The sequence below is a fragment of the Symsagittifera roscoffensis genome, chromosome 4 (assembly GCF_963678635.1).
Source record: "Symsagittifera roscoffensis chromosome 4, txSymRosc1.1, whole genome shotgun sequence".
NCBI lineage: Eukaryota > Metazoa > Xenacoelomorpha > Acoela > Convolutidae > Symsagittifera > Symsagittifera roscoffensis.
Genome location: NC_087065.1, coordinates 55,536,220 through 55,549,069, shown reverse-complemented (window position 1 = coordinate 55,549,069; position 12,850 = coordinate 55,536,220).

Here is a 12,850-nt window from a genome sequence, read left to right as displayed (position 1 = left end):
TCGACTATCTCGACCAAATTTCAATATGTTTCGACTTTCTCGACGACTTTTTTCAAAAATTTGTTTGTTTGACCCCGCATAGTTATGTTTCGACTTTCTCGACAAAAATTGGGTATGTAATTGAGAAAGTCGATTTTCTCTCGACAAAAAATCGACTTTCTCGACGAACAAAGAAATTTTGAAAAATTATTTGATCCATGTCAGATTCGTTTCAAGCGGCGTGACTAACTATGTGATGTGTACCCCTTTCAATCAAGTGAGGTTATCTTGCAAGATTCTTGCAAATGGGGGTTATCTTGCAAGAATCTTGGAAGAGGACGGCTATCTTGCAATCATCTTGCAAGACTTTGTAAGATAACCGTCCCAAAATTTCTGTCTTAACACAAACAAAAATAACAGATAAAAGACAGATTTTACGCTTAGGACCGGTAAGTTAGGATCACTGTGATCGCTCTGTATGCATCAATAATTGAATTAGAGGGACAAGAAAATCGTACTCGGACTTTTTGTTTTTATAGCGTTTCGTTTCGACGAGCTTGCTCAACTTTACGGTTTGACTTTCATCGGTTCTCACTGTTTTGGGATTCGAAGTTGCTCTTTTAAGTTTCAGAGCTTTTATTACTTCAGCGGGTCGCTAGTTCTAGAAGACCAGTATTACGATATGGGCTGAAAAAGACCTTTAGACTGGTCCTTTTTCAGACTTTTTGGAAACATTCTGCTCTCCATTGGCAAGTTTAGCGTATATGCTGATGTTCAAAACTCAACTTTTGGTGAAAAACCTAAAATATTTCAAACCATGGTGATCATATTTAGAGTTACTGTTCCGACTTTCGATACGAAAGTAACGGAATATTTGTGCTCGGGGTGGGGTTTTTTTTTCTTCAGACAAATTTCGACTTTTTAACTAGCCATTTTTGACAAAATTTTTTTATATCATTCGAAAGGTATTGTTGTCTTGAGCTTAATTTTAAAAAGATATTTCAGCTGTGATCATTTTTCGTAAAGTTATGGGGGTTTAAAGATTGCCATTTTGGCCAATTTGGGACAATTAACGCGCGATATATTTCGCGCTATTAACGCGTAAGCGAGATTTATTCCGTCTTAGAAATCGTTCCAAATTGGTTTAAGGAAGCTTATATGCCATAATTGATTTGTTAATAGGAGCAAAATTTATCACTTAGTACTTATTATGACGTGTGGGATGATGATTTAAAAAAAACTTTCAAATTTTACAAAAAAAAATTTTCATTTTATTTTATAATATAATTTTTTTTTGTTATTACTGCTCCATAAAACTTAAAAGGCAGTCGGAACATTCAGGGCTTCGCCCTGATACGAGCAGTCTTGTTTGTTTCGAAATTGGTAAACACATGTTTGTTCTCTCAGAGTGAAACAAGACAAAATTGGCTTGTGAAACGAGAGAAATACACAGTAGCTGAAATTGAGACTGCATTCTATCCAAATGTTTCTGGTTCTGCCTTTAACTCAATGTAAAAAGTTTCAAAAAAACAAGCTATGAAAACAAATATTAAAAGTATCATCAAATTTTTGGATTAACTCTTTTAACGGGCTGTGCCAGTCGGTCATATTTGGAAGTTTGACCTTGAGAGAAGCAAAAAACACTTGATTTTGGAGTGAAATTTAATTTTTTAAATTTTCGAATGGAACCTGTCATGCACGATTTTCTCGCGATAACTGAAAATCAGAAAAGAGAAGTCAGAACAATCGAGTGACGATCGCGGGAAAGTTGCTAGAAAAATCAGTGGGAAATTGCTATTCGCAATTTCAGTAGCGATAATAATCTAGAGTAGAGCTGTCCCATCTAGAACAGAGACGAGCGCAACCCCACGAACTGGATTGTTGTGATTGGAGTATTATTCTAAACTGGACTAGAGTGAACCTTCGGTGGATTGGTGGACAGCTAGAGTGTCCCAATGGTTCACGAGAACTGACATTCTAGAGTACAAACTTGTTCTTGTTATTAAAACTGACAAACATTAAACTCATTTTAGTTACTTTATTGATTCTTGAGTTGCACACCGACTTATTTACTTCCTGATTCTTGAGCGTGCTACAATGTGAGTACTAATTTAAATTTCTAGAGTGTGTTTTATAATTGTTATGTTGAGGTAAGGCGAGTTTTAGGTTGATCCATCTGAAATGGATCAAAGTTCCACTGTCTAATAAAAAGTAACTTAACGGATTGTTCCGACCCGGTTTTTAACGGCGTTCATGTATTTTGGGTATCTAGAGACCTGAGTATGGGGACGTTATTAATTCTAGAGTGGGGGGATATTTTAGTAGTAGCCTTTAAGCTGTAACGGGTCGTGGTCTCGTGTCACAAGCGAACCGAATTGGCTCCGACTGATTTGAGGTGGAAAAACACAAGAGATAGTGTCCCTGACTCTTGAGCCAATAGTTATAGGGCCTATTTTTCTTAAGCCTCATGTGTGACTGCAGTAGACGAATGTTACATAGTGTTTTTATGGCGCTCCTGGGTGTTTACGACATCAAGACTACGGAGTCGAACCCACTTGAGACAGCTTCGGGCTGAATGCCCATTCTAGAGTACCGGCGGTACGGTTCGGCAGGAACGTGCAAACCTTCCGGTTGTACCGTGATAGCTTTTTAAGAAAACTCGATAAAACTTCCTGGTACGCTTTCCGAACGAGGCTTAGCTAACCGAGTAAAGGGGGCAACTAGGGGGACAAAAACACGAGCAAAAAGACAAAAAGCAAAACAAAAACCAAAAAAGAATAGAAAAAGGATCAAAAAACCATAAAACGAAAAAAAAACAGTGACTTTGACACCAGATTAGTTGGATCAAACCTTTATATTAATTAAAAAGTATACCCATACTGTTTTACAAGTTCGATCGTTTCGATCAACCTAGTAATTTAACCCAGTAACCTTAATAAAGAGCCCGAGTGTGGGGCGTTGTCAAGGGTTTTCAGATAGCTTGGAACTTAGCTGGACAACAAGGAGACTTGACTGGAAGAGGTGACCAGCCGAGTGGGAAAGTGGTTCAGGAGCACTTGAGCTGAACCAATAGGAGACTCGACTGGAAGAGGTGACCGGCCGAGTGGGAAAGTGGTTCAGCAACACTTGAGCTGAACCATTAGGAGACTGGACTGGAACAGGTGACCAGTCGAGTGGGAAAGCAGCCAAGAAGGATTTGGCAAATCTCGAGTTCGCAAGTTGGGCAGAACGGGTATCGTTAAAATCCAAATTACATTATAGGAGATAAGTGTAAAATTGGATAAGCGAAATCCCCCGGTTTTGAGGAACGTTTTTACTTGAGCAGGCCTGGAGACAGGTCTACGGTTTTCTCTTGAGAGGTTTAGCACCCGGCGCTTAAGGTGATTTTAGGCTTAAGAAGGGGGGCTAAAAAGGGGGGAGGTTAGAAGGGGGGCTGGTTAAGTTAGAGGTTGGCGGTTGTAAATTGTAAAAAGGGGAGAAATTAGAGTAACTAATTGGTCGACATCGTTGATTTAGTTACATTAGTCATTTACACGCGTTGGTCATAGGAAACGGATATCCAAAATTGGAATTAGGTTAATATAGGTACCCTGGTCGGATCGGTAGGGGGGAACGGACATAGACAGTTTTTGTGATACCCCATAAGATCGCTAGCAGGGGGGAAGGAAACGCGTGGCAATTAGGTACCAGACATTTTTTTTTCGACGAAAGGTAGACATTGGTCACCTTTGAAATTTAGGTGGGCTCATTTTTCAGTTTTTATTACTTTTTCTGGCTTGGATTTTTTGTTGCATTTTGGGGAGGATTTGTGTTTAGTTTTTATACGAACAGGTGATCACAAGATACCTGCGCACAGGTTTTGGTCTCAAGTTGCTTGGAACATTGAAATAGAGGTAACTAAAAAGAAATAAGAAAAAAGGGGGGTCAGCATTTGGCTTTTAAGAGAGGGTTTTTGGGGAAATTTTACTAGAGCTTGAGTGGTGGTACAAGGTACAGTGAATCAAGAATTCCCCATAACGAAGAAGAGAGAGGTCCCACCGCTCAGACACTTGTCAACAGTCTTGGGACAGTGCCAAAGAAGTCCTGGGACAGTGTTGGACCAGAACAGTCTTGATACAGTCTTGGGACAGTGGTCTAGGGACAGGGTCTTGGGACAGTGGTCTTGGGACAGTGGTCTTGGGACAGGGTCTTGGAACAGTGGTCTTGGGACAGTGGTCTTGGGGCAAGGGTCTTGGGACAGTGGTCTTGAGACAGTGGTCTTGGGACAAGGGTCTTGGGACAGGGTCTTGGGACAGTTGTCTTGGGACAGTGGTCTTGGGACAAGGGTCTTGGGACAGTGGTCTTGGGACAAGGGTCTTGGGACAAGGGTCTTGGGACAGGGTCTTGGGACAAGGGTCTTGGGACAGTGGTCATGGGACAGTAGTCTTGGGACACTAGCCTTGGGATAGTAGTCTTGGGACAGTAGTCTTGGGACACTAGCCTTGGGACAGTGGTCTTGGGACACTAGCCTTGGGACACTAGCCTTGGGACAGTAGTCTTGGGACACTAGCCTTGGGACACTAGCCTTGGGACAGTAGTCTTGGGACACTAGCCTTGGGACAGTAGTCTTGGGACACTAGCCTTGGGACACTAGCCTTGGGACAGTAGCCTTGGGACACTAGCCTTGGGACAGTAGTCTTGGGACACTAGCCTTGGGACAGTAGTCTTGGGACACTAGCCTTGGGACACTAGCCTTGGGACAGTGGTCTTGGGACACTAGCCTTGGGACACTAGCCTTGGGACACTACTCTCAGGTCAGGGGTCTTGGGACACTGACGGAGTACTGGGACATTACCGAACAGTCTTGGGACAGTAAAAGGAAGCCTGGGACGGTACGAAGAAGAGTAGGGACGGTAACTGGAAGTCTTAGGACAGTATAAAAATTGAAGTAAAATTACAACAAGCTGTTTTAAGACAGGATTAAGACAGAACAAGACTAATTGGAACCCGGTACAGTTGGGACCACGAATAAAGAAAATTACTCGAAGATTTTAGAGAACTGGAACAAGGTTTTTATCACGTTGTATATTTTCTTTTAAGAATTTGTTTCCACAAAATTTTTTATTCTTAGAATAGAATTGTGTATAAAATAATATTGTAAATAAGAGCAATTGTAAATAGAAATAATGAGACGGAGTAGGGTACCGGTGCTTGAAAAAAGGTCAAGTGGATCAAACACGAAATATAACTCGTCGCTGCGTGGAACGACATCAAGGGGCCCAGGCAAAACAAAAAATAACTTTTCAGTTAGCATGGTCAGCACGAGAAGTGGCACCGAGAGCAAGACGCGAGAAGATGCGAGGGAAAAACAGGTGGAGCCCACAATCGAAATCGACCTAGAGACACCAGATCAGAGCGTAGATGAAGTGGAGAAAAAGACAACGGAATCCACACCGATGCCCCATATGGAAGATCAAAATCCAAAAACCGTGGAGTTTTCGCCGATAGACGCGTTGGAAGACACAACAGGCAATAACCGAGAAACGGTGAAAGATGACTCTCAAGTAAAGAAGACATCTTTTACAGAAAAGTTGGCGATGATGGTCGGAATGAAATCGAAAGACAACACGGCCGAGGAATCACAGACTGGAAGAGCACGAACATTTATGACAGTGAGCACGAAGGCGACAGAAGCCGACCCAAAGGAAGAACAAGCCAGAAAGGAAGCGACAGCTGGAAACAAGACAACGGCTGATCATGAAACAGCTACCCTTGAGCTTGGAGACCTGATGACAAAACTAAATCAGATCGACAAGAGACTGAAGTACAGTGAGGAAGATAGAGACTTAATAAGGAAAGAGTTGAAATACAACAAACACGAGTATCTGGATAGTTATTTTAACCTGGCTAAGGCGACAGACGAGAGATTCCAGCAGATGTCGGACAAGGTAGATGCCACCAATGAAGAACGAGAAAAGAACATCAAAAAAGATATGCAACAGTTGAAAAACCGATATGATGATGTCAACAGCCAATTAGGTAGCCTGGAAAAGAGAATGGACATAATGAACAGGAATCAGGCCGAAAGTTCGTGTGCAATACAGGCGAAGTTGGATGCAATCTTGAGAAATTCTACCTCACAAGAAAGACCGGCAGCGGATCGCACGCAAGGCACCAGAGTTGACTTTGTGGAACCACAAAGGGGCAAACGGCAATCGACACCGTTGCCCTTAACCCGGGACACGGTGAGCATAGCACCAACAGCTGCTAAAACAATCATGAAGAATGGAACGTCAAGTACAACGACTGGCCCGGGGGACTCAACAGCTAACAGCAACGCAGGTCCGGATGCTATGACATGGGCAAGCACTTGGGAGATGATGAACAGGACTCTAGAGGCCTTCGCCACGAGGAACACTGACTCGAGCGATAGGAGGGACGGAAAATCAAGAAAAACTTTCAAGAAGCCAAAGGAATTCAAAGACGACTCCGATGGATGCATCGACACTTGGGTGGAAGTGATGAGATTACACCTAGAGCAAGATAACTTAAATGATGAAAGGCAAGCATGCACGGCCATACTCAGCAACTTAGAAGGCACGGCATTAAAATGCGTGGTCGCAAAGAAGGAAGAAGAACGCGACACCGCGGACAAGATCTTCGAGATTTTACTGAATCGATTCGGGTCAGGCATGAAGGGTCACCAAGCGATGATGCGATTTGAAAAGAGAAGGCAGAGGGACGACGAGTCAATAGATCGGTTCCTAGATGATCTCGAGAGCTTGAGAAGAAGGAGTGACCCAGAGGAGTCGACAAACAGAAGAAACTTCAGCATTGCCTCGAAGTTCATTGATGGGGTAAAAAGTGATGACTTAAGGACAATGTTAGCTACATACTACACAACCCCAGAAGAAATGAGACAGAAATCAAGGGAATACATGCTGATGAAGCCCAAGAAATACTCATATTCGGAAAACAGGAACACACAGGGGGGAAGCCAACCCCAGAGGTCATCATGGTACAAACCTAGAGATGATATGGACAAGCGCAGATCATGCGCGAACTGCGGGTCAGCGGACCACCACGTGGCTGACTGCACAACATACAAACAAGGCATGAAGAGCCTAGGATACGCACCGGATGAGGAGGACATGAGCCAGATGGAGGAACACGAGTACTATAATGGCTTAATCATCAAGATAGGCGCTAGATGCTTCTTCTGTAACCAGGAGGGGCACTTCAGAATGGATTGTCCCTTGTTCTGGGAAGCGGTCAAGGACCAGAGTCACCCCAAACATAAGTTGGCATTAGCGGCGGTGCAGAATCAGCGGAACAGGCAAAACGAGTTTGAATCGAGGAACTTAGGAACACCAAGCACGGAATTGCCAACGAAGACAGTGAAAGCTGTAACACATGTTAATGGTGCGATAGAATCCGCGGCAGGGAATTCTCTAGAGATAAATTATGAGAAAGCGGCGACGGAAGCAATTGCCAAAGTGAAACAGGATCTGGCTGCGAAAGAAATAGAGCAACGACTAAAGCTGGAGATCGAAAAACTGAATTTTAACGAAGCATTAACCGGATCGAACCCAACACCAGAGGCTGTACCAGGCTCAACAAAGACCGGGAATTGTAACACTGTAAAAATGGTGACAGGTAAGCCTTTTGGCATATCGAAAATCGGGGCAAGAATAATGTCGATAATCACAGTGGGCGGCCACGAGGTAACCAGAAACTTGAGCGAGCCGAGCGACCAGACAATAATGCACATTGACGTGTATGCAGACTATTTGAGTGGTATAAGCCCACAAACGACTTCTAGAGCACTGAGAGCACTACTCATGAGAGGGGGCAGCAAGTCGGTACGTGTTGATAGCAGATATACTGAAGCTTATGGTCCACACGAGGTGATGCTAAATATAGATGGGATTAACATCTATACCAAGACGATGATAACATGTGACGAAGACCTAATTGGACAAATCTACGTAGGGAAAGAAGAATTGAAAGTGAGATCGATTGGACACTGCGCCATGCTTGAAGAAGATGCAATGCACATCGGGACGGAGGCAGATGTGACAGGGCACGTGCTGGATATAAGTGGCAAAAAGTCTCAGTTGCGTGGGTTGCTTGACACGGGAGCAGTCTTGAGCGTCATACCAATCGAAACCTGGGAGAGGATGGGCTTTGACAAAGGTGACTTGATAGACTCGAGAATACGGCTGTCAGCTGCAAACAAAGGGGCCCTTCGGCTGCTGGGCAGGACGCCGATAATAGCCCTCAATTTGGGGGAACGTAACCTGTGGATGAGCTTTATCGTGGTAGAAAACCTAGATGAATCTGACCAATTCATTTTGGGCAGAGACTTCATCAGGAATTTCGACGTAACGATTGATCTAAATAACGCAATGTTCAGGATATGGAACCCGGATAGGAGGTACGCAATCAAACCGGTAAATTTAATAATGGCAAATGAAAACAAAGCACCGGTATTCTTGAGTAGGAGGGTGAGGCTAAAAGCTAATGAAGCGGCAATCGTAAGCTTGAGGATGAAAAATTACAATGAACTAAGTGACAACAAGCAAGTGTGTATAGTTCCAAATCCTAATAGTCAAAGTGCTGCTGTTTTAGGAAGATCATTCTCGATAACGAAGAGCGGCCTCTGCGTCAGTGTCTTGTTGAATACCCTTGATATACCGATCACGATACAGAGAGGGAGGAAACTGGGTTATGCTTTACCGGTTAAAACTCGATATGAAACGATTGAGAACTCAAAACAAAATGAAGTTGTTGATTGTCCCAATCACAGGGACAAAATTTGTATCTTGAGACGATTGCAGAAAATAAAAGATTCTTCAGGTCTTATTAAATCACTTAAGTCAGAAACGGACGATGGGCTGTCGAGCTGTTCGAACTTTCCAGAGCGACCCACACTAGATGAAATGCAAACTGATAAACCGGTTCTGCCGGAGATTGAACATTTGAGGGGCAAACTGAAAGATGAACAGCTCGAAGCCATCAAGGACGTACTAGAGCGGAACGAGGAAGTTTTTTCGAGGCATAAGGCGGATATCGGGTGTTGTAATTTCGTTGAGCATGAGATAGAACTTGAGGAAAACGCGGTACCACACAGGGAGGGGGCGAGGCGAATGACCCCACACAAATCGGACGCGTGTAGAAAATAAATCGAGACGTTACTAGAGTATGACATGATAGAACCATCCAAGTCACCGTGGGCGTGTGGAGTAGTGATGGCCAAAAAGAAAGGCGACCAGTTGAGGTTTTGTTGTGACTTTCGATACCTGAGCTCCGTCACGGTGAAGGATGCCTATCCCATACCTAGGATTGATGAGAGCCTCTCGAAGTTAGGTGATGCAAAATTTTTTACGACTCTTGATTTAGGCTCGGCCTTTTGGCAGGTACCACTACGGAAGCAGGACAGGGACAAGACAGGGTTTGCCTGCGAGTTGGGTCTGTTTCAGTGGAAACGGATGCGGTTTGGACTTTGCAATGCCACATCCACGTTTCAGCGATTGATGGCACACGCGCTGATAGGCGTGACAAAGAAGTATGGCAATCTGGTAATGTGCTACGTGGATGACGTGGTAATAGCAACGCCAACACTAGAAGACCACATTGAGAGACTGGACGAGGTGTTCGCGTGCATGAAAAGATTGGGGCTAAAGTGTAAACCATCAAAGTGCGAGATACTCAAGGACTCAATAAAATACTTGGGCAGGATGGTAGACAAGCACGGCATCAGACCTGATCCAGACGCCGTGGAAGCAGTCCTAACCTGGAAGTCACCGAAGACGGAACACCAGTTGATGAGCTTCCTGGGCTTCGCTAACTACTACAGAGAGTTCATCAAAGGCTATGCGGACAAGGTGTACCCGATGCAACAATTGATGAGGCACAAGGGCAAGAAGTTCACATGGAACAACGCAGCAGAAGAGTCATTCCAGAGAATAAAGAAAGAGCTATGTGAGGCACCAGTACTGGGTATGCCGACTGAGAAAGGGATGTACGTGCTGGACACGGATGCGTCGGTAGTCGCGATTTCTGGGATTCTCCACCAAGAACAAGAATGGAATGGGAAGACAGTCTTGAGACCAATAGCGTACGGGAGCAAAGTCCTGAGTGACACGGAAATGAAGTACGGAGCAACAAAAGCAGAGATGTTTGCGGTGGTTACCTTTGTCGAGAAATACAGGGCATACCTGGGCAGTGAGCCATTCAAGTTGCGAGTCGACAATCGAGCACTGAGCTGGCTGAAAACGTACTCAAACGACCAAAGTTACATTGGGAGGTGGATAGTTCGCCTGGATGGATACAACATGATAATTGAGCATAGAACACGAGATAAACATCAGAATGCCGACAGCTTGAGTAAGAAGACGGAGTTCTATGAGAGACAAGAGCAAAGAGAGGCAGACAGACCTGAAATCAAAGATGGCTTCTCCTTCATGGACAAGGAAACATACGACAGTCTTCCACTCACGAGATGGCTGGACAAGTCAGGCAAACCGACAGAAGATCATCCTGAATTGCCTAAAAAGCTTCAAGAGAAGACCATCTTGAAGAGGAGCAAGAGAATTCCGACTGAGATTATACTCAAGTCGAAGATCGTGAAGGAGACGCTCAAGGCAAAAGGCTATGATCTTAATCAGGTGGAAGCAGGAACTGCACAGATAGATGATGACTTAATGAGGTTGCTCGAGAAACTATCAGATGATAAGCCCGTGATCCAAGAGAAGGGTAAAGAGGAACCGGAAGTCACTATACTTCGGAGAAAAGAGACAGTGAACGATACTAACTCATCAAGAGGAAGCGTCACTGACAGCAAAGATGTCGTGCGGTCACTAGTTGACAAAATCCCCGAAGACATTCTGGAGCAGACCAAGGTTAGGAAAAAGAAAGTGACGTTCAAAGAAGATACTGAACACCTGGGACTAGGTCAAGAGTCCGGGGAGTGTTCCAGGTTCACGGAAGAAGGAGCCGGAGAAGGAAAATGTAGGATGGGATGAAGACTCGGATGAGAGCAGCGAAAACCAAGACAGTCTGTGCATGATATTGGCGGAAGAGAAGACAAGGCACCACGACAGGGAGTTACAGACGGATCCATCTTCAGGAACATACAACATGGACATACAGGAGATGCGAGGTGGTGAGGAACTTGAGAAAATTGCGGTTGCAAGGAGACCATTCAGGGAACTATCATGCAACTCAAACATCAGAACGAATCTGGTGCCAGAAGATGATATGAAAATCGTGAAAAGGATGATATGCGTGAAACTGAGTGATGACATCCACAACCCTGGTGAGATGAATGGACAAATCATGGCGCTAAAGGAGCATGTCAAGGCGAGATATAGGCTGTCAGACCTATTAAGAGCCCAGAAGAATGACAAAATGACAAGTAACCTCTCCAAATGGATCCAGTCGGGGGTCAAGGAGAAGGGGGAACTTGAGGAAGGCAGCTACAAGATCTTGAGCCAGTTCTACAAAGAAAAGAAAGACTTACTTTATCACACAGCTGATGGGGTGGTAGCGTGCAAGAGGAGAGATGAGGAAAAGATATTACACAAACACAACCTCATCATACTACCACAATTGTACCAGACGGAGGTGCTTTTCAGATCACACGACCAGATGGGCCACCAGGGGATAGACAAAGTACAACAAAGGATACTTCACAGGTTTGATTGGCCAGGAATGAGAAAAGCTTGCGAGAGATGGGCGAATGCCTGCCTGGCATGTCTCCAGGTAAAAGACCCAAGGAAGATGAAATTTCCACTCAAGTCAGTTGAGAGCTCAGAGTTCAATGAAGTGGTGCAGATAGACCATCAAAAAATTTGCATGACAGAGTCGGGATATAATCAGATACTGGTTATAATAGATCACTTCACAAAGTTGGCGGAAGCGGTTCCGTGCCAGACAGCCTCGGCCGAAGAGACATGTGATCATCTGATAACGCATTGGATATCGCGGTATGGTTGTCCAATGACTTTCCAGTCGGACAACGGCAAAGCTTTCGTGGGGGACTTGACAAAAGAATTGATGAAGAGATCGCACATTGCTCAAGCACACTCGACGACCTATCATCCACAGACCAATGGGTTGGTAGAGAGACAAAACAGGACACTGGTCAACATGTTAAGGGTGTACTGCTCAAGATACATGACGGACTGGGACAAATACCTGCCACAGGTAGTAGGAGCCTACAACAGTACACAGCACTCAACTACGGGAATCAGTCCTTTCATGATGTTGATGGGCAGGGAGAGAGCAATGCCTCTGACATTCTTTTACCCGGAATACGAGGGGAAAAGGACGTCGCCTCAGGCATACGTGAAAGAAGCGATCAAAAGACAACAGGAGTTGAACGAGCTATGCAGGAGGAACACGGCGCAAGCGCAAATGAGGCAACGCAGGAAATATGACGAAAAAATATTACGAGCAAAGCCATATGAAGTGGGCCAATACGTCTGGGTCTTCCAAAATGTCATACCGCCCAAGGGAACAAAGAAACTACTCAAGAAGTGGAGGGGACCATTCATGATAACGGAGGTTCATCAACAAGGACGGTTCTATCACTTGAGTACTGGGCGAGCGGCACATTATGAAAATCTGAAGCCTCACGTCCCGTCCCCAGAGGATTGGTGCATACCGAAGGACATGGAGGGTATTGAGTACCTGGTGGTAGAGCCAGCGTGTGAAGTGAATGAAAAAGGCACCAGAGAGAAAAATGATGGTAATGAGAACCTGAGTTTGGACGACAACGAAAGGATAGGAGGGGAGTCAGATGCAGGATCATTTGTAGAAGAAGACTGGAACGACCCGGAGCAAGATGAGGTGCCGAAATGGATGGAGCCGGATCGACCGACACCAC